We start from the raw sequence: 18,580 nt of genomic DNA, 5'->3' as shown, positions 1-18,580 counted from the left end.
GACACAGGCCGCAGGGGGCAGCCCCGCAGCCTTCCCTGGCCTCAGCTGCCTCCTGGAGCCCCCCAGCCTTCTCAGGCCCTGGCCCACGGCCCTCCTTCGCCCTGGGGTGGGGGGCATCCAACGGCGGCTCTCCTGCTCTCCCGTATGGTTTTCACCCACACCAAGAAATTCTGCATCCTCGCCAAGATTCCTAATGTACTTTGCAACTGATTTACATTTTCTCTGAGCTCTCTCGTCAGATGTTTATACGCAGTGGGCAGCTGGGAAGGCGCTGCAAGAAGTGGCTGCACGGGGAGGGATGTGCAGGGGAGCCCAGCTGCCGTGACCGTCACCTGTGACACAACCACACCAGGAGGGGCCTGGATGCCGAAGGATGGACGATGCACTGAACATTCTAGAAGCTCCGGTACTTTTGTCCAGGCCAGGGCTGGTGAGCAGAGCTGAAACCCCGTCTGCTAATGCGGGCCACCGCCCACCACCCTCACCCCCTGCCTTGTCACCCCTCCGACACACTGCCTGCACCGGCCCCCTTGCAGCCCTGGCAGCCTCCTGTCTCCCTAGGACCCTTCCCTGTCTCCCCATGCTGAGATCCTACCCCCAATTCTAGCCCTTTCTCACATGCCGCTTCTTCCGTGAACATCTCCCTGCTCAGCCCCAGACCAGGCACTGGGAGCCCCCCAATTTACAACGCCAACCAGGGATGCCTAGGCCGAGCCGATGGACCGGCTTCTCCAGGGCTGGAGCTCCCTCATGTCCCCCTGCCCACCCCCCAACACCTGGCTGCCCAAAAGTTCAGGAAGCGAATAGAACAGAGTTGCCCCCAGTGGAACCAGATGGCTTCCTGAGAGCCGGTCCTCAGCCCGTGGGACCGTCCTCACGCCGCACCTTCCTCGACCATCGATCATCAAAGCCCATCCTGTTTCCACTTTTAGAAGCGGCAATCGATACTGCTCGCTGTCCTGATGACCCACGGACATTTAGTTAACGCAGGGCTCTCTGGTGCTTACTAAGCAAAGCTGAATCTCTGCATAATAAAGTTCATGCTTCCAGAAATGGAAAAAGGTGTGTGGGTGATGACACGCCACAGCTTCAGAAAGCAGGGAAATTAATGCTTCCTCGTAAGGACAGCATGGCGGGTTTGGTGTCTGGAAGGGAATGACCGACCGGGGACACTGCCCGCGGCTCTCGCCCTTGAGCGTGCAGAGCGGGCACTGATGCCAGCCAGCTCTGTCCCCGCGCAGCCGGCCAGGTGGACGTGAGCTGTCGAGGACATACGCTCTATCTCCGTGCCTCTGGGATGGAGCCCAGCCCGGCGCCTGGGACACACGGCAGCACCGAACACCGGCTCGCTGCACAACAGCTCAACGGAAGACTCTCCCAAGCTGTCCACGGCTGTATTAACCAAGTTGATCTGCTTTTCTAGAGAAAAACCCACAGCTCTCTCAAGTTGAGAACAAGCTGAAGAAAACCACCTGTGTACGGACAATAGCGATGACAGTCCTGTGCGACTGTCACAGGGTGCCCAGCTCCCACCGGAGCTGAATGTCACTCCCGAGCAGGGCACGCCGGGGTCTCTGGTTCTCCCCCCACCTCCCCACACACACACGCCTCCGCACAGTGAGTCGGCTGCCCCCAGGTTCGTCCGCAGAGGAGCCCCACGTACGGTGGGGGACACAAGGCCATGATAAAATGCAGGACGTGATGTTCTTCCTGTGGTTTCTCAAAAGCTCAAACGGATTTTTAACAAAACTTGGCCAAACAAACCAAGGTGTCCCATACAGAATACTGGATCTAGAACAGAAGGTCCGATGGGAGCAATCCCTCCTGCCTGCCCTCCCGGCCCTGCCATTCCTTTATGTCAAGTATCATGATGACCTCTGAGCTCCAATCGCCTGTGAGTGTACCGATGGTCCAGGAGACCCCGGGGCTCCTACCCCTTGCTCAGGCTGCCTGTTACGTCCAGAAGCACCGATCCCAGGTCGAACCCTGGGCCAGTACATGTTGAAGGCTCACGCAAGGTGCCACGAGGGGCTGGGAAGCCAAATAACGGATGGATTCAGGCCTCAGGAAGATCACAGAGAATGACACACGCAGATGAGTAAGTGCCACCCAGAGAGGAAGGAGGCTGGTCTCTCGGGGAGGGCGGAGGTGGGACGAGTGAGCAGGAGCTCCAGAATCTTGGCTGGGACGGGCCTGGGGCACACATCACCCGCTGAGGGGGCAGGGAAAGGAGGGGACTGGCCATCACGGCAGACCACGCGGGCTTGTCACCATGTCCCTGCAGCGAGTGGCGACTGAGATGCCTCTGCCCTCAGCCCTCGACTTCCTCCTGCTCTCATGACCACTCGCCACATTTCTAGCCCCCTTCCACCTCCGGCACCCCCCAGCAGCACGGCCTGTTCTCCAGGGGGGCCCCACCCACACCTATGGCCCATGACTGCCTTGCTCCCCTACATGGGGACCGAGCTCTGTCCTGGGAACCAGAGTCCACCCACCTGCTCAACGCCAGGTGCACGCAGGTCTGTTCCTCGGCTCTGAGACGAGGCCTGCACTCACTCGTCTGTGTTCCCACCACCAGGTGAGCAGAGCCTCCTCACACCAGGGCCAACTGGAAGGGGCTGCGCCTCTCCATGAGATGGTCAGCTGCCCAGAGACAGGCCCGAGCCTCTCTTACGTGCTGCTGTGTCCCCGGCCCAAAGCACAGGGAGGCTTTAACGATCCCAGCGACATGCTCATGGCCATCCAATAAGCCAGGATGGCGCTAAGCGCTGAGGCCCAGACCCACCGAGCTCTTTCCATCACACCAGCTACACTGCCTCCAGCGTTCCTCCCAGCCCACCTCCTTGCACCCCATATCTGGCCCAGATCTGGGCTCACGGCATGTGCTCGGGAAGCAAGTGCTCAATGAACGAGCTCTCTGCACAGAAGGCAGAAGAGCCACGCGTTCTTACTGGGGGGCCTGCACCTGAACGCAGCGGCTTCTTGACAAGCCTGCAACACAGAGTGGCCTGTGGGTCCCAGGAACCACGTGGCTCCCAGCAGAGCAGCCACCGTGCAGGCGGGCAGGGCCGGGCTGTTGGCACCTTCCCATGGCTGCACCTCTGTACTTTCTGTGAAGCCACACATACAGCGAGGAGAGCTGCTTTCCATGTGCGCCCATCCTTGACCAGAGGGGCGTGGATGTGCCTTGAGTCCTGTGGGATTCAGAGCAGAAGTGACGCAGGAACAGTTAGGGGCAGATGGGGCTAGGCAGGGGAAGATAAGGGAAAGGCCCCACACTCAGGCTCCTCCCCTTCCCAAGAAAACAGAGAGAGATAAGATGGTAAATATAGGAAAATAAACCTGGCTCCCTAGCTCCAAGATGTTAGGGGGTACCCCCCCCTTTAATGGCTACTCAGTAATCACAGAAACTCACCAGACCACAAAGAAATAGGTCATTAAGGTGTCATCAGTAGTCCCTGCCCAAACCTAGAGGGCACATGAACCTCAAGGCCGTGGGCTCCCTGACTAGGCTCACAGAAGCCCCGGATGTAGAGAAATGTTACGGAGGAGACGTTAACCAGGGAGAGGGGGCACCTGGCTGGGGCTCAGGGTATTTGCAAACGCCCCTGGTTGGTGATCGGGGTAGTTACAAGTCCATGTTTGTTCTAAACAGTGACCCTGATACCGGCACGAAATTTACCAAGTTCCCTGGTCAGTTTCCTATAAAAGGAGACCCTAAAAGCCCTCCGTGGCAACCCTGTAGAGACCCCCCCACTCCTGAGAGCTTTCTCTGTATCTCTGCTTAATAAACTTCTAGCGCTCCGCTCACTCTCTTGTCCGCGAGATTCCTCCTTCGGCGAGCACCGAGCCCTCCTGTATCAGAAGCGCGAACAGCTCTGAGCCCTGGGCTCCCTTCGTGACAGAGCGGAGGCGGTCTCGTCTACGTGGCTGTCCGGCCCACGGCCACCTCGTGGTGACGTGCTTTGCTCTCACCCCCTTCTGAAGCAGGTTCCTCATCGAGAACCAGTGGCCTTCGGGGCGACCCGGGTGCAACACTTGTGGGAAGTGGCCAACTCTCTGGAAAAGGGGACGCAGGACTTTGTTTGCATGTGGGTTTATCATTAGATTCTCAGGCGTCCTCCACACAAGAGAACTCATCACCACCGTCCTGCTGCAGCGCGTCTCCGTTTGTGGGGAGCAGCAGTGTCACCAGGCACTTCTGTCCACGGATGCGCCTTTTCCATCCTCCCCAGCCTCACGTGCGTCCGGACCGTGGTCCAGCTGCAGATTCAGGGAGCGGGTTCTGCAGGCGCAACCACCAACCCCCACTCATGGAGTGAAAAGGTTCCACGGGGAGGAGAAGCCAGGCGCTTGGCCCCCAAGGCTGCGCTCCCCCTGGCCTGCTGTGATTTGGGGAGACGGGCCGATGCCTGCCTTTCTCTGCCCCTCCAGGAGCTACGCAGTTCCAGCATCGAGCGAGATGTGCTGAACTTGTTTCAAGCACAGGAGCTCGTGCTCTGATATAACTGACGTCCCTGAGCGCGAAGGTTATGCGGCTGTTTTTTTCCAGCTGTTGGGCTGGATCAATGGTCCAGGGACGAATCCCCAGCAAAGGGCCTTGGGGAGAAGGATGTTGTCAGGAGCTGCCCGAGAAAGGTCAGGAGGCTGAGTCTTTGAAGTTGGCTTGACTGCTCAAGGTCTGGCTTCAAAGTGGCCTGGAGGCCAGCGCCTCATTAAGGATTGCTGCCTTCTCAGGTTCTCAAATGGGAAGGGGCTCTTTTCCCCCAAACCTCTTAGTACTACAGCCCAAGCTGACCCACATTTGCTTCCAGACCTTTTTCCCTTCCTAAGAAATTAAACTGCTTAATTTCAAACATTTTCCCCTAAGCATGTGCTCTGTGCGTGTTTAGCACATTCTGAACAATGCAGGTGAGACAAAGGAGGAGGGGAAACCACAGCAAGGCCAACACCCCGGCCCTGCTGATGGAGGCCTGGGAAGAGGGGCAGACCAGAAGGAAGCAGGCTGGGCTCCAGTCCCACCAGCACAGGAGCCGAGTGGGACATGCGGGAGGTGAGGTGACCTTGAGGTCCCGCTCACACTGGATCCCACAAGAGTTCTGGGCCCTAAGCATCTCCCTGGACAGCACTCTGGCTGTGGGACGAGGGAAAGAGCCTCAGAACAGGAGGACTGACCCAAGGTCACTGAGGTCTGGAAAGCACAGCTTCCACACCCAGACCCGTGTCCTTCCTGCCGCTGATGGCTCTCAGCTGGGTGGGGGTGGCTCAGACACCGGCGCCCGTGAGTGACACCAACTGCAGGGAGGCTGTCAGGCCACCTGGCCCTCCACCTGCTCAGCCGTAGAGGGGGCTGGAGGACAGCTCAGAGGCGGTGGCCACCCCACCACGAGGGAGCTCAGCCCACTCCCTCCCCCAGCTGATCGGCAGTGCCGTGTGGAGCGATTGGGGGAAGATGACCCAGATCCAGTTTACATCATGGCATTGGATTTGGGGCAAGTTACCAAATGTGAGCTACTCCGCCTGCCGAAGCGGGAAATGTCTGTGTCTCTAGGGAGGGCCAGTGCCCAGGAGGAGCACCTCCCACACCGAGAGAACGTGGCCCCGGGGCAGGAGGTTCCCCTTCCTCTGCAGGTGAAGTCCACTGTGGCTTCTAGACTCTGAGCATAGCCTGCTGGGCTGTAAGGTACCCGGCCCTGGGGGGACTCCGCTTCTGTGAGGGAAGGACGGCAGGCAAGGTGCCTGCTCCCTTGGGCATGCAGGCAGCAGACTGTTCTGAAAGTGCCCTCTATTTCCACACCTGGAGAAGGTGCTCTGACCTCTGCAAAAGGCTGAGGGAGCAAACTGGTCAATGTAGGGAAGGCAGGGGACCCCAACCACCACCATGCTCACCCTTCATCAGCAGCCTTGGTTTGAAAGCTGCAGCTAAAAATACAGATGCGACTGAGGAGCCTGGGAGGGGCCTGGGAGGGCTGGTCAGCAGGCCGCGTCCTCCCCACGGCAGGCTGCAGACAGGATCCAGACCAGGGGCAACAGCGACTCTGCTTTGCCCAGGACTGCCAGAAAGCCCTGTGCTGCCCAGCCAGGACTCAAACATCAGGGACCTTGGGGATCGCATCACCTGCTGGTGGGAGCCCAAATGCCACCCCCACCTTGAGTGACCCACCAGTCCAGAAATAGCCCCTCTGGATGGGGCACATGGGGCCTGGCACTTGAGGTACTTAAGGACAGGCCTTATTCCCCTAAGAGATGCCCCACAGGGCCACAAGAGAAAAGCAGATATTAAATAAATACGTTATGACCGGTTGGCTGTTGATTCTCACAGCCATCTCCTGGTCTTAAATCAAGGCAGTTGCAGAGGTCACAGAGCCGGGCCTGCAGCCCTGGGGCCACAGGGAGGTGGACAGAGTGGTGGGGGCACTGGAGCCACAGGCCAGGAGGAGCCGGCTGTGGTCAGTCTCCCTGCCTGGGGCTGAGCAAGGGGATGGCTCCCAGGGCTCCCTGCAGTCTGGAGAGCCAAGAAGCTTGGTCAGTGGACTCCTCCCTCTCCTGAGAGAGCTCCTCTACCAGGAGCCCTTAGCGCCCCAGTGTGTCCACAGAACCGTTCATCCAGCAGGTGTCCAAGGACCTCTCCCGTGCTGTCCTTGGACGAGGCATCCAAGGCGGCCAAACCTCACCAACTGGAACAGTAAGTCCTGGCTGCTCCACATCCAGACACCCCGTTCAACGATGCTTAGGCTCCAGCAAGAATATCTATTTTCTCCTATAAGCCCTGCAATCGGGGGCATGGGAAGCCTGCAGAATCCAGAGCAAGTGTCCTGCAATATGGAAGCACCAGGGAGGGGCTCAAAGTTTGTCTTGTAAGAAACAATGGAAGATGAGAGAAAGACCAAAATGTCCCCCTCCTGGGTTTAGCATGACAGCGATCCTGAAATTCACGATCCTGTTTAAGGTGCAGCAAACACCGAGGGAAACGCGACAGAGCCCACGCCCGGTGGGTGGCTGGAGACAGACACTGATCATGACCCAGCTCCCTGACTTCCCAGTCGGTGACCCCGCCCCCGGGCCCCACCCCTCCGAGGAGGGACACTCTACCCACAGACCGGCAGGTGTGTGCAGGGCGGGAGGCAGAGGGAGAGCCAGTGAGCCCTGCAGAGCTGCGAGCACCTGCACCCTCTGGGAGCTGCCTCACTGGAAAGATCCTGCCCCGAGGGTCTGGTTCTGGAGGAAGAATCTCAGCAGATGGCAAGGGTCTTGGCTGCCAAGTCAGTATAACCAACACTTGCAGCCTCTGACCTGGGTCGGGGCAGGTCATTTACCACCTGCCCCAGGGGCCTGTCCCATCTGTTGGCGACGAAGGGGACTGATGCCAGTAGCTGTTTACCCCAGTAGCACTTTGTATTCATGAGCTAGTGACACGCGGGCGGACGCCAGCATCCTGGGATGCTGAAAATAAGGTCCAAGAGGGCAGCATAAGGCCGTGGGAAACACAGATGTGAGGTCTGCCTGGAAACTCCTGTGGGACTCTGGAAGTAAGAACCCAGAGACCTAGGCTTGGTTTACAGCTGCACTAATTAGCCCCAGCTCAAACCAGCACACTCGGATCTCTTGATTTCCCTGTGATCCGGTGGCAGGAGGACAGGAGCTGTCCTCACGAGGCAGGCAGAAGGCTGCCATCAGGGCCCGGAGCTGTAGGCCCCTTTGCAGATGACCAGGGAGCCTTCCCCCCGTGAAGTCAGGTATTTCTCTGGGAACACAGCCTTTCTCCCCAGCAGCCTATAAACTCCTCCAGGACACGGACTGTTCCTCACTCGCTCACTCAACAAGTACTTGTTGAAGGCTACGCTTTCCCAGTTGTTCAGCAAGCATTTGCTCTGTGCCCACTCTGTGTTAGGTAAAGAACAGGCGGGGGTGCGGGGACATGGACCTACCATGGACGTCACCTGTCAGTTCCCAGACAGCCTGCGACAGGAACAGACACTCCTGCAGGCATCAGAAGAGCCCCAGGGGTGGGGGCCGCGTGGAGCTGGAGAAGAGCTCACAGCTCACCTGGGCCTGGAAGGACAAGCAGATCTCACCTGGTAGAAAGGGAACGCCAGAGGCCCGGGCCTGGCCCAGTGTCATGGGTAGCTGCAGGGCAGACCCCTCTCCGACCTTCTTGGACAAGTCCAGTTCTGAGGGTGTGGGAGGGGTCGGTGGCAGACCGGCTGGGTGTTGAGGGCATCTGCACAATAGAGCCACCCCACACAGGATGCCAGAGTGCAAGCAGGGGGAAGACGGCATCCTCACGGAGGGCAGCCCCGCCGGGGCCTGGAGCACAAACTGGATAGAAGGCGTCTGTGGGGCAGGCCCCCTTGGATGAGAGGCTGAGATCCCGGGAGTGGCTGGGCTGGGGTGTGTGGGAGACGGGCTACGGGAGGCAACGAGAACCAGTTCCTTCAGGCCGAGGAAGTGACGTACAAGCAAGGAAACAGGACAAGCCTCATGGTGTTGGGCAGGTAATCCTGTGGCTACTAGCACTGGAGGGATAGTGAGCAAGCACGTGTGTGTGCGTGTTTACAATCACATGCTTGTGTATGTTTCCTGGCTCTGTCTTCTGAGAAGGCCATGGGGTAGCAATCAAGAGGGCTGGCCATCACTCCCATCTGCATCTTTGCTTCTAAATGCCCATCCTCACTGAAGGAAATGACACAGCTTGGAGAAACGATGGTGTCAGGGCTATAGTTCGAGATGAATCTGGAATGTTTGTGCCAGGAAGCAACCAGGTGCTCCAACACTGATGGAGGCATATCATGAGGCATGAAGTCAGCCTGAGGGGCTCCCACTGGGCGAGTCTGGAACAGTTTGAGCATCAGAACAAATAATGACAGTCACATATTTGAGCCCATTGAATAAAACAGGGAATGATGGATCCATATAAATAAACGAACAAAGTAAATTTTGTCGAGGAATTGGATATTTACAGTTTCAAGGCACCTTCCCCTGAAATACTTACTGATTACCAAGAGAAAAAAAGGAACTTCATAGAAAAGGCGGGCAGACACTACCTTTGTCAAACGATCACAATGACCATCATTGGCAAGAGGACAATGGAATCATGAGCCGCCCTGAGACATGGGGAAGGCAGGCATTACTGTGACATTCCTGCCAAAGACACATCTACTGAATCCTGTCGCAAGGGCACACCACGTAAACCCAAACTGCGGGCCACCCTATAGCAAGCCGGTTAGAAATATCTGAGGTTACCAAGTAATCAAAGTCAAAGGAGACTGAGGAATTATTCCAGACCAAGGGAAACTAAAGACGTGGAAGAACTCAGGGCAACCAGTGATTCCAAACCAGATGCAGACCCTCAAAGTACAAAGGACACTGGTAGGACAACTGGCATAACTCGAGCGGGTTGTCAGTACTCGATGGTAGGTAGCACCAACGCTAATTTCCTGATTTGGGTGGCATGCTGAGGGTGTAAAACAGAATGCCCTTGTTTGTGGGAAATAGGCATTAAAAAATACGGGGGTGACAGTGCATTGGGCCAGGTACCTGCTCTAAAACGGTGCAGAAAAAAGATTCTCACTACTGTCCTTGCAACTTTTCTATAAGTCCATGCACAATCACAAAATTACCTCCTCCTTTTTTCTTCTACGGGGGAGTATCTGGTGAGAAGTCAGCAGAGCTAGGCCTGGAATCCACCCGTAGGCCACGAGCTCATTATGTGATCCAGGGAAGTGTGGGGTGATGGGAGAGACACAAATTTCAAGATCATGGGAACTGTGTTCCAGTCTTTGAGTTGCCGCTCACACAATGAATGGCTTTGCACATGCTTTCCACTTCCTCTCTCCTACTTCAGAGATACACTGTGAAGACTACCTCATTCATGCCTTCAGTGAATATTTACTCAGCAGGCACTAAATGTTCTGGTGACAGATCTAGGTGCTGAGAATACAGTGAAGAATAAACATATCCTTCCTCCATGGAGCTTATACCCTAGCAGGGATGGAAACACACACAAGGAAAATAATCTGTATATACAATGAGCTTTCAGAGAATTGTAAGGCCTGTGAAGAAGAATACATCAGGCAAGGCCTTAAAAGGGGGTGAGGGTGGGGAGGTCAGACAAGAGAAGTTGGAGATTTTAGGAAGAAAGAGACAGAAAAATAAAATGATCACAGAAAACAAAATCAAGAAAATACCACAAAAGTCAAAAGACTATAAAAACAAAACATGTAACAGAATAAACAGTAAAGACCAACACACGTGCCATATCGAGGAATGTAAATGGCCTACACTCACCTATTAATGAAAAACTCTTTAAAGTTGGCTCACAAACCATAATTCAACTCCATGATTCATCTAAGAGAACCACATGAAAAAAAAAAAAGGAAATCTCAAATGTTTAAAATAAAATGATAAACAAAGGCATATCAGCCAAACAAAAAGCAAGCAGGGATGAAAGTTACAGTGTTAGACGAGGCAACAAACACCGAAGGAGACAGAGAAGAGCAACTCAAGTGACAGTGCGCTCAGCAGAATGAGAACAAGGAGGACATCTACGCACCAAGGAACATCCACACTTGTGCTGCATGTACTACAGGACACAGGGCCACCACGTCAATGGACAGGAGTCCACTCAGGCTGAGGAGGACCCACAGCAGCAGCAGGTGTAATTCACATGTCTGAGTCTGCAGTGGGTCAAGTGAGTGAAGGTCCCAGGGACCTAAGCAATGTAACTGATGAGGAGAGGTTAAATGATGTATTTTGCAACTCAATCTGCCTGAAACAAGGAATATGCCTTCCTTTTAACTGTCTATGGAGTGGTCACAAAAAAGCAAAAGAAACCTCAGTGAATTCTCAGAGGTGGAAATATCACTAAACTGATTACAATGCCATTACATTAGAAAGAACAAATCCAGGAAACGAAACAAAACATGCAGGTTTTGTAACTCTTGGGATAAAGATGAAACAAACTAAAATTGCAAAGTGCCTAAAAAGTAACAAACGTGAAAATGTTAAATATCAGAACACAGGAAATGCAGTAATTATAGGAAAATTCATAGCCTTAAAATAATGATAGCAGTAACAGGAAATTTGAAATAAATGGATTAAATATCCAGTTCAATCAGTAAGGACAAACTAACACAGTGAGCTCCAGTAAAGCAGAAAGAAGATGGGGACACAATCAGAGAGAAGGGACAAGAACTGACAAAGAGAGCAGATCATCTATTAGCCAGCTGAATCAAGAAAAGGAAGAGAAAGCAAAATTATATTAAGGAAACAGAAGTGGGGAAATGACCACGGTTCGAGAAGAGACGGTTAAATAGTTAGAAACTTAAAAACAAAATGAGCTCTTTCTGAAGTTATATAAAAATATGAAAGCTGTCCCATGGGCACAGAGTTTTGATTTTGCAAGATGAATAAGTAGAGGTCTGCTGGGGGACAATATGAATGCAGTTAATTCAACTGGACTATACCCTTAAAAATGTCAAGATGGAAAATCTATGAATATCTAACCATAATTTTAAGTAAACAAAAGAGAAAGAAAAGTAAGAAAATGAGTGAAGCAGATACCCAAGCAAATATTATAATATACTACAAACCCGTAATAGTTACGAGGGCGGTCCTGGCTCATGGGTGGACAAGACAATGAATAGAAGTGAGTGCAAAAATTTTCCTGAACATAAGAGAAAAATGACCTCACTTATTAGCAGAGAAAGGTTATTATTAAATGACTTGGAGACAAATAAATAGTTTTCTGGGAAAAGGCTGGGTGCGTGCCACATAAATAAAAGACCTAAATGTTAAAATGGGTGAGCCCATGGAAGTGTGAGAATTTAACAGATCTATATAATCCAGGTGAGGGAAGTCTTTCTAAGCACGACACAGGAACAGAGGATATTTTTAAAGAAATTGCTAACTTTAAAGTAAGCGTCTTCCAGTGCGCCTTACTCCCATGGGGACTGGCGCCCTTACTTGTTCCAATAATGTTTATCAGAGCAAAGGATCAGAAACCACCCGAGGGGCAGCCAGAGGCGGGTAAGTGAAGGACAACGCATCCGCATCGACGGCGGTAAGAGCGTGGAGGCCCCCGCGTGCTGCTGGGGAGCGACGCCCGAGACGCGTCCCTAAGCGAGAGAGACAAGCGGCAGGAAGCTCTCACGTGCTCCCACTGAGGACAAAGCCACCGCGGGCGCCTGCGAGGTGTGGGCAGGGGGACGGGATGGCTCCAGGGGAGGACGGCGGTAGGAAGGAGACTTCGCACACAGCTTTGTGTGCCTCTTGAATTCTGAGGCTCGTTTGTGCAGGTTTCTTTGCAAAGGAAGCCGAGCACACACTGATGCACGGCCTCGCCCAGGTTATGGCGTGGGGGAGGGGAGGGGCGGGCAGGCGGTCGGCTTCTGATCGGGGTCAGACAGAGGGAGCCTCGCCGGGTCAGGCCTGGGATCATTCCTTACTCTGCCACCCAAGTGCTGGTGACGGGGACATGATCGCTCTGATTTTCAAGCTTCCTTTCTATAAAACAAGGGTGGTTTTCCCAATCTCTCAGGGTTGTCGTGGGGACCGTGTGACACGAGGCACATTTGACACCGGCAGAGGCCCGTCATGAGGTCGTTGTGTCAATAGGCGGTATGAGTCTGAGAGCCAGGACATTTCTTGGCTTGGTGGCTCAGGCTGTCATGACCACGGTGCCCGGCCCACTTCTGGTGGGCAGGAGGCTCTCATGAGCTCCATGCCCACCAGGGACTGGAAACCTGGTACCTGCCACCCTGCAGATCTCAGACTCTTTCCTTTGTGTCTTCTTAGAGCTCGAAAGCTGCCCACACACCCACCCTCTTAGCACCTGTGGAACAGGGGTGTGGTGCAAGCACGGAGACCACGTCTCTCACCTCCTGCTGGATGGCCTGTCCTGGCCCAAGGAGCCAGAGGGCACTGGGGAGGACAGCAGCTCACCACACCGCAGAGACATGAACCTTTATTTCCCAGGTTCAGAGTCAAGAGGTGGGAGGGGTGGCCCCATGTGCCACTCTCCGCCCCCCAGGACAAATCCTACGGCAGAAAATCCCCTCCAGAATATGAACTGGTGCAGCCACTCTGGAAAACTGTGTGGAGGTTCCTCAAAGAGTTAAAAATAGACCTGCCCTACGACCCAGCAATTGCACTGCTGGAGATTTACCCCAAAGATACAGATGCAGTAAAATGCCAGGACCCCTGCACCCCGATGTTTCTAGCAGCAATGTCCACAATAGCCAAACTGTGGAAGGAGCCTCGGTGTCCATCAAAAGATGATGGATAAAGAAGCTGTGGTCTATGTATCCAGTGGAATATTCCTCAGCCATTAGAAATGACAAATACCCACCATTTGCTTCGACATGGATGGAACTGGAGGGTATTATGCTGAGTGAAATAAGTCAATAGGAGAAGGACAAACATTATATGGTCTCATTCATTTGGGGAATATAAATAATAGTGAAAGGGAATAAAGGGGAAAGGAGAAAAAATGAGTGGGAAATATCAGAAAGGGAGACAGAACATGAAGACTCCTAACTCTGGGAAATGAACTAGGGGTGGTGGAAGGGGAGGTGGGCGGGGGGTGGGGGTGACTGGGTGACGAGCACTGAGGGGGGCACTTGATGGGATGAGCACTGGGTGTTATTCTGTATGTTGGCAAATTGAACACCAATAAGAAAGAAAGGAAAGAAAGGAAAGGAAGGGAAGGAAGGAAGGAAGAAAGAAATCCCCTCCAAAAAGAAGGTGTCTCTCAAAGAAAGTGGCAGGCAGCTGAAGGTGAGGGGGAGCGAGAGCTGGGCATGCGGGAGTGTCCCCCCCCTCCGAGCATAGCCCAGACGGGCACCTGGGAGGGGCTCAGTAGCCACCTGCTAGGAGGGGGTGAGGGCAGGAAGCACAGGGGATGAAGGGAAGAACCGAAGTCAGCCAGAGTGTGGACCTTGGACCTCAGGGAGCAGATCAGATGCAGAAATAGCAAATTTGGAGACAAAGTATGTCCTCTTTAACTCACTGGTTTCCTCCCTAAGATGTAGTAGAATGCCTATTTCAGGGGGTGATTATGGAGAAAAGTGACACAGAAAGTGACTGGACACAGCTCCTGACTCGCTGCAGGAAGCACCCACAAATACAGTTACTCTTCAGGGGAAAGTCATGACAAGTAACGCTCGAAACATTACTTTAAAACTAGGGTGCGTAGGGCCAAGGAGAAGACTGGGGCGGAGGGGGCGAGCCGGGGAGAGGGTGACAGGGTCTCACAGAAGTGCAGACACGGGCTCCGGAGCCAGACACAGGACGGCCCAGCGAGCTGTGTGCAGCCGAGGCTCTGCACGTTCCATCCCTCGCGGACTCAGACTCGGGGGTCTCCAGGTGCTGGCCGTGAGGACAGAGCACGAGGAGCAGCAGGGCACAGAGCTGGCCCCTCTGGCAGGGCCACCAGCCTCCCGTGACAGGACAGCAAGGGACCCGCTAAGTCCATGGGGTCATACCCAAGGAGGGGATGGAGAGCAGCCTGGGGCTTTGGCTTTGTATACGGGTTTTTTTTTTTTTTAATCACTTCTTTTCTTCAAAAACAACATAACTACTTTTATATCTTTTACAATGTTTTTTTGTTTTTCTGTTCTTTATATATTTGCATATTTGTATTTGGCAAAGGTGCCAAAGGGTCAGTGAGATGGCCCCTCGGGTCCCAAGCTGGGCCTCAGGCAGAGCGGCCTCTGGCCATCACTGGGTGCCAGGGTCGGCTCCTCGCCCCCCCGCCTGCCAGCCTCTCTGGCTTACCAAAGCCACCTGGTCAGCCCAGCAAGGCCGCCCGTCAGCGGGCCACAGGCTAACGCTCCCACCCGGGAGCAGATGTCTGGAGAAATCCACAGCCCCGTGCCGCTAAGTTACCTGGGGAACAGGCGGGGGGCGGGGGCAGGCTCAGCCTCCAGGGAGGCCACGCATGGCCACGTGCGGACGGTTGGCTGGAACCAAGGTGTCTGGCAGGCGACTGCACCTGGGGACTTACGGCAGCCGATACACACGAATCTCAGGTCAGAAACAAGACCACACGAGGCCTCCACGTGACACAGTTTGACGGAAGGACACCCTGGGACGGTCCCTGGGAGGCAGCCCACCCTCAAGGCGAAGACAGCCTGGCCCCCTGGCCCCCGGATCCAGACTCCCAAACGGGCTGAACGCAGCCGGTGCCATAAGGCAGGGGTCAGCTCTCAGGTGTGACGGGCCTGCAGGGGGTCCTGTGCCTTGTCCCCAAGTGCACAGCTGGCTCCTTTGTAACAAGCTAGGGGCAGGGGGCGGGTTCCCGGGCTGCCTCTTGCCTCTGCTCCCAGGACACCCGCACAGGCCCCGACCCGGCACACAGCGGGCTGTGCGTGGACGGTCCGGTAACAGCCCTGGGTCCCCCTCCCCCACCAGACCGGGAGCGTCTCGAGGGCAGGGTTGGAGCTTAACTTACACGCGGGTCCCCGGCACCTGGAGCGGTGCCTGCTACAGAGCGGATGGTCAGCAGCAGGAACCCACTGAACGAACAGGCAACCCAAGAACCCACATTCTCCGTGCAACCTGAGGTGACAGAAATCCCTGAATGTGATGACCGCCCAGACCTGCTCAGGGTGGACACTGTGTCGTGCTCCCCAGGCATGAGGGCGAGATGCTCCCTGAGGCAGGGCGGCAGGTGTCCCCACACGGGTCTCATGCCTGCTGCTTCCTAGACCTGTTAGCCTCACGCGTGCGCGAGCTGCCTGCACACCACGGCTCGGGGCCGGAGCACGCGGTGGGGCTCGCTTGATGAGGATTTGGAGGGTGTGCGGTGGAAACCTCCGCCACGTAATGGAGCCAACACGTAATCTGCATTCCCTGGCAGTCTGTGAAGGCGCAAGGCCATCGCCGAGGCACCCGGAAAGCTATGGAAGGCGGCACCAGCCGAGGGAGGTAGAAGGGGGCACGGCTGCGGGACCCCCGAATTAGCTCAGCCTTGTTAGTCACCACGACCGGTACCAGTGGAACGGACAGTCGGGGAGCACGCGGGGCTCTACCACCTGGAGGCGCAGCCCCACACAGTTCACAGGACAGGTTCCAGACGGAGAGGAGAGGCCTCTGGGAAGCTGCAGCCCGACCACGCCAACGTGGGGTCCCGTCCCAGGCCCTGCCACAGCTCTGACCTGCCCCGTCCTGCCTTGCCTTTGGATGCACCCCAGAATCTCAGCTTCCTCCTCTCCGTGACCAACGGGCACACAGCAACTCCAGGGGCCCCCCACTGGCCCCTGAGATGCCAGGATGCAGGCATCTCTTCACGCCTTCACGGAGCACTTGGTGCCCTCGGCATCTCCAGCTCGTCCACCTGCCTGAGGACGTCACTCCACGAGGAAGCAGCAGAGCCAGGACCAGGACGCTCAGCAGCTGGTGCCAGCAGCAGGCCCGTCCCCCAGGTGATGCCACCCCATCACACAGCCAACACGGACATGTTTGTGCTCTACCACAAAAATAGTAGCAACTTCAGAGAATCCTTGCAGACAGCATGACCCCACAACACGAAAAAGCTCACCGTGCAGGGTGGTGCGTGTGATTTACAGAGCGATGAACATCTCGGAACAGCAACGGAGCAAGCGCTAAGTTGCCTCAGGTCCACTTGATGAAATTGTAACAGCGCAGGAGCGTAAGATACGTTTGTAACATGGGGAGCACTGGTGTTTTGTCAGGCAAATAAAAAAGGGACACAAAAGTACAAATATGGTATGATCATCTCTATAAACAAAATTTAAATTTGAGGACACCAAAAAGGCTTAGAAAGACACAAAAATCCAATGAAATAGAGGTTGTTTTGGGGGTGAGTAAAGGGCGATTTTTCTCAGTCCAACTTTTCTGATTTTTTCCTAGCTTTCCACAGCAAGAATAGAAAACTTTGATCACGTGATCTAGTGGAACGGCCACGATCCCAGTGTGAGGACACCTGGCCCTGACCCTGGACCAGGCACCACTTGGCTGGCGGTGCTGGACAAGACCCCTGACCCGGCCGAGCCGCAGCATCCTCACCTGGAGAAGGGCACACTTGGCGCGCAAGGCTGTCAAAAGGACGCTGTGACATCCTTGCACCTCGCCCGCCATGTGACACACACGTGCAAAACGGTTAAATAATAGCTGTTATCTTGTTGAGTTGCCCACCCAAGCCCATTCTCGTTGGAGAAAGAAATCTGTCAGCCAGGGCCACGTGGGCCGATGTCCGGCAGCTCAAGAAGCACCTGTAAGTGCTCAGGTAGGTGAGGGCCCAGCTCGGCAGCCTGCACAGTAAAACCTGAACGCCCTCAGGTCAGGGGCCCCGTGAGAACAGTCAGGAGAGGCCAATCACGGCGGGGCACAGCCAACACCGCAGAGCCTGGGCCCTGGGTGGTGCGAGGGGCTGAGGCCCCGACATGTCGGACCCACAGCTCACATGACAGGAGGTGGGCACTGGCATGTCCTGAGGCTAAGGATGGGGCTCAGAGGGGGCTGGGGAGGCAGGCAAAACTGCCCACCAGCTCTCAGGGGCCACCACACGGGAACCGCGCTCACAGCACGGGAGGGAAAGTGACCTCAGAAATCCTTGTTCCCACAATGTCCACGTCGCCATCAACAGTCACATATTCCTTTGACCCAACAGCTCAAGAGTCTAACATTCATGTCTTTTGACTCAGTAACTAACTCCAAAGCCAGAAAATTGGTTAGAAAATCAAACAAAAATCTGTTCATAAAGATGTTCACTGGAGACAGCCAGATATGGTAGCAAGCAAATTATGACAATCCGACCGGGAAAACATTGTGCGTGGTTTCTGGGGGGTGTGGATCCTGCGAGCGCAGGACCTCAGCACAGGCGGACACCCTGGACACCACAGGTGGGGCGCCCACCTGCCCTGCTTGGGGAGCTGCAGGGAAGCAGCTCCTGTCCTGCCAGCAAGGCTTCCGGGCACAAATGCCTCCCAGGCCCTAGGATTATTTTTTCAAAGCATCTTCTCTGGGGTGGTACTGCTAACACCTGTTATCTACCAACATTCTGGTATGCACATGACGTGTGCAGGGCAGCGGACCCAAACGCTGCTAACAAGCAGAAGAGGAAAGAGGCCTGTAAGGACTCCAGTGTGGACTCAGGGACTCCTGCTGGACTCTGGAAGGAGCCTGGACCCTGTAGGGCCCACTGCAGGGCGTGGCTGCTGTGTGGCTGTTCCGGCCCCGGGGAAGTTCTTTTGAGGGACAGGATACGTTAACACAAGTTTTATTTCATTTTGTTTCACAGGACGGGTCCCCTGGGGCCTGTCCCAGCCCTAGAGGTGGGAGGCTCTGGGTGTCTGACTTGCTCAGCTGCCCACATCTGGTGGAAGGAGCTGGCTGTGCCCAGGTAACCAAGAGATAGGACCTTCCAACCTAGAAAATGGTCTGGGGGCCAAGAGAAGCCACCACAGGTGCACACCCTGATTCTCTGCGGAAATGCGTCCCCCTCCTTCTCAGGCTGGATGCATGGAAAGAGCCACCTGGTGTAACATGTGGTCCACTGGCTGCTGCCACGCCGGCTGCTCACGGGCCTCCCCCGGCCTTCATCTGTGGGAGCAGGGGG

The 18,580-nt window shown here is 55.1% G+C and overlaps 1 protein-coding gene across 5 annotated transcripts in view; it reads right to left on the bottom strand.

Moving 5' to 3' along the window:
* Window positions 1–18,580, bottom strand: part of TRAPPC9 (trafficking protein particle complex subunit 9) — a 541,977-nt gene that overhangs the window by 86,950 nt on the left and 436,447 nt on the right. The gene's annotated exons all lie outside the window — the stretch shown is intronic.

This window comes from Vulpes lagopus, chromosome 9, assembly GCF_018345385.1.
Source record: "Vulpes lagopus strain Blue_001 chromosome 9, ASM1834538v1, whole genome shotgun sequence".
In the NCBI taxonomy this organism is placed as follows: Eukaryota; Metazoa; Chordata; class Mammalia; order Carnivora; family Canidae; genus Vulpes; species Vulpes lagopus.
The sequence above is the reverse complement of the archived record's forward strand: the minus strand, read 5'-3'. Positions and strand labels throughout refer to the sequence as shown.